Genomic DNA, 3,904 nt, shown 5'->3' with positions numbered 1-3,904 from the left:
GGGGGGCGCAGGAATGAGGGGGCGCAGGCGTAAGGAGACGGGGCACAGGAGTGATGAGGCAGGGGCGCAGGAAAACTGGAGAGACAGGCCCCAGGAGATGTCCTGGACGACCTCGCGCCGAGGGGGGCAGGGGCACGGGGGTGGGGAGCAGCAGCGGGGCTCAGAGCCCCTGTGTCCCTGGCACAGCAGCTCGGAGACACCAGCCTCACCGCCCCTCCGGGCAGGCGTCTCCTGGAGACCCCGCAGCCCCTGAGGGGCGGCCCGAGCGGGCCGAGCGCTGTGACGCGTGAACAGGGGGCGCCTCTGCACACAGCGTCCGCGAGTCCAGGGCCCTTCTTCTCTAACGTGTGACGTTCGTCCGTTTCCTAACAGTTTCCTGCGTTCCCGCTGGGCGCCAGGCCTGTGCAGCTCACGGAGCCCACAGTCCAGTCGGGGCCGACGAGCGCCAAGCAGACAGGCCACGACCCCCAGTGAGCAGCTCGGGTCTGGGAGCAGGAGAGCGAGCGGGGAGCTCAGCCCCCTGCTCCCGCCGGAAGGGTTTGTCCCAGAGAGGAGGCAACATCCCGGCTCGTCATCACACCTCTGAAAGCCCGCACCGCTGCCCCAAGTGGAAACCCTAAACTGCTGGTCCCCGAAGTCGCCTGGAGACAGCCAGCACCAGGTGGGCCAGAGAGGGTGGGTGACGGCCCACACCCAGGGATGGAGAAGTCTGGCTGTTCCTGACCCACACGTCAGCCTCCCCCAGCCGGCCCCCTCCCCAAAGAGGGTCCAGCCAGGAGACCCCAAGGACGGGGAGGCAGGCTATGCAAGAGCACCTGTTTCCCTCACCCCCAATTTTTTTTCTTGGGGTAAAATACACATAAAATTTACCATGTTAACCAACGTCAGGGTATGTACTTCAGGGGCACCGAGCACATTCACGCTGCTGTGCAGCCGTCCCCACTGTCCTTCTCCAGAACGTTCCATCTCCCCACACAGAGACTCTGTCCCCATTCATTACGCACGGACCCCCACCTGCTCCCCCAGCCCCGGGCCCCACCGTCCACTCTGTGTCTGTGAGCCTGACGACCCCGGGACCTCGTGGGAGTGGGTCCCAGTGCGTGTCCTCCCGTGTCTGGCTCGTGTCCCTCAGCATCACCTTCTCCGCATTCATCGCGTGGTATCAGGTGTCATTGTCTCCTTTCTAAGGTGGAACGACATTCCACCGTGTGGATGGGCCACAGTTTGCTTCACTATTTGTCCACGTACGGGCGCTTGGATGCGTCCACATTTTGTCTCTTGTGAACAATGCTGCCGTGAACACGGGTGTACAAACATCTCTTCAAGACCCTGTTTTCAGTTCTTTTACATCTGTTCTCAGGAGTGGAACCGCGGGACCACGGTCATCCTCGTTTGATTTTGGGGGAGCTGCCGGGCTGCCTTCCACAGCGGTGGCTTATGTCGCAGTGCTACCAGCGGTGAGCAGGGGGTCCCATTTCCCTGCATCCTCCTCGGCCTCAGTCCTCATTGGCCAGCCGGGCAGATCCGGTGGATCTCAAGGCCTTGGGGGATGGCAGGGCCCCAAAAGAGAACGGGCCCAGGTCCCTGGGTCACACTGCATGCGGACTGACTACAAAACACCGGGACTGTACATGAGCAAGTCCTAAACTCTGACTTCAAGTCGCTGACATTTCGCGGGGGCTTATCTGTCACGGCAGCGAGGGTCATTCAGCCTAAGAAACATACAAGGTAGTGGCAAAATCTAGTTTGCGGGATTGCTGCAAAGATTCAGTGAGTGGATCCATGAACAGCCCTTCACTCAGGACAGTCTTAGCACCGGATAAATGTCAGCTGTTGTTTTAACGGTGTGTGGCCCTTCCCTTCTGTCCCCAGCCCCCCAACACTCACACATCCGAGCCTAGAATTCCTTCTTAAGGACAACAGATGCTTTGAACTTAGGGTTCTTGATTTTGCTGGTGACAGGAAATTCAATTCGAACTGGCTTAAGCAAAAGAAGGCATCTGTTATTTCACTTAAGTGAAAATTCAAGGGTCTCGCTTCAGGCACAGCTTGATCCAGAAGTTCACATGCTGACATTAAGACCCAGTGTCTGCCCGTCCCTCAGTTCTGATGTTTTCTGTGTTGGTGTCTATCTCAGCCTCCCTTGATGGCAAGATAGTTGCCATGGCTCCAGGCCAGAAGCGGGTCACCCCAACCCTAGAGCCATCCTAAGGGGGCAAGGCAGAGTCTGGCCCATCCCAACCTGCCTGGTGCCCAGCACAGGGCCCTCATCTTCCTCTGAACCTCAGTTTCCTTATCTGTGAAATGGGGCTGCCTGAGGTCTGGTACACAGGAGGTGCTGAATCGCAGCTTGTTCCCGACCTTGGCCTTGTGGGGCTGGCACAGGCCTGGGGTGCACCTTCTCTCCCTCAGTGCCTCCTAGGTCCTAAAGAATGGCTCCAGCACCAACGGCAGGCCCCAACACGTAGAAGGTACTCGGCACATGTTTGTCGGGTCAATGTCTGTGGTGCGTGGGCTTCCAGAGGTTGGCGCGAGAGACTGTGGGGCGGGGGCATCGGGAGAAAAGACCCACTCAGAATATGAATTTTCTAACTCTTTGAGAGGCCCAGAGACAAAGTGGCTGCTTCTAGGGGGTAGTGAGCTCCTCATCAGCGGGAGCATTCAAGCAGAGGCTATCTCCCCTCTAGGGTCCTCTCTACATCTCCACAGCTGTGCGGGGTGGGCTCAGGTGTAGCTGGCTGGACCCCCAAGACTGGGCTGGAGCCGAGTGAGCCCCCATAGGACAGAAATATCCGTACCTGTGCTCCCACATCCATATGGAGCTGAGAGGCAAGTCTGGGCCTGGGACCCTTCTGGGTCACATGGGGTCACCGGTGGCTGCCGTGGGCAGAGCCCCGGGTGGCTTCACACAAAGACTGTGGAAATCCTTTGTGCCAATTCCTCAGGGGAGACTGGAAACCCTGTGTCTGCTGATTCCCCCCCTCCCTGGTCCATCCACCCCATCTGTCCCCGTGTCTCTGGGTCTGTCTCCCAGACCCTGCCTGCGGCGTCTCTTACCTCTCCCTCTGTCTCTGTTCCGGGAGGAGGGGCAGAGAAGGGCATGTGGGGGCAGTGAGCTAACAGCCAGGGTGTCCACTACCTTCCAACTCCCAATCGGTGTCTGTGTGGGCAGGGCTTTGGCCAGGAGGGTGGTCCAGAGCCCCCCAGGAGCCCTCTTCCTCCATCGGGGTGCAGGGGCAACGCGGCGGGTCCAGGGAGTCAGGCAGTGTCGCACCTGACCTGAGGGCTCATGAGGCCCCTTTGGGGTCTCCATCCGCCTCCACCTCCCCACTGCCCCTGCTGCGCGCCCATTTCAGCTCTCCTCACTGTGCCCTCCACCCTGCTCCTGGGGTGACCCCTGCACCAGCCCTGCTGGTGGACGAGTAAGTGAGCTGCCCTTAGCTCGGAGACGGGAAGCCTGCGAGGGCTCGGCCCCCACTGTCCTGTGGCACCTCTGGCCGAGCGGTGCACCTGGCGGCGCCCCCCTAGCGGCCTCGGTGTCCGGCCTGTGCAATGGGGCCGCGCGCACAGTGGGCGCGGGGGGCCGTGGCGCGCGCCGCCGGCAGGGGGCGCCCCCCGCCGCCAGGAGGCCGCGCGCGGAATCGCAGAGAATTTGCTTCTTTTCATCACCCGCCCGCGTCCAGCTGCTCCTGTCAACACCTTCTTACAGCGTGTGATGCGCCGCCGGCTGACAGCTGGAGCCGCCCCTCCGGCCGGCCGGGCCGCCGAGCACCTGGGGCTGGGGCTGCGCTGGAGGGGGGGGGGGGGGGGCGGTGGGGGGGGGGGACCTGGGGGGGCGGGGCCCGCGGGGAGTCTGCGGGAGGGGATCCGAGGGGCTGGGGGAGGAGGGCCTGGAAGGCCTGTG

At 61.9% G+C, this 3,904-nt stretch overlaps 1 long non-coding RNA gene across 1 annotated transcript; it reads left to right on the top strand.

Moving 5' to 3' along the window:
- Positions 1 to 334: 334 nt before the first annotated feature.
- LOC145713254 (uncharacterized) lies at positions 335 to 1,842 on the top strand. Its single transcript, XR_014136296.1, has 2 exons — positions 335 to 661; positions 1,361 to 1,842. It is a non-coding gene; the product is annotated as an uncharacterized LOC145713254 (long non-coding RNA).
- The last annotated feature ends 2,062 nt before the right edge of the window (positions 1,843 to 3,904 follow it).

The sequence above is a fragment of the Panthera onca genome, chromosome E3 (genome assembly GCF_046562875.1).
Source record: "Panthera onca isolate mPanOnc1 chromosome E3, mPanOnc1 haplotype 2, whole genome shotgun sequence".
Taxonomy (NCBI): domain Eukaryota; kingdom Metazoa; phylum Chordata; class Mammalia; order Carnivora; family Felidae; genus Panthera; species Panthera onca.
This window is presented reverse-complemented; position numbering and strand designations above follow the sequence as displayed.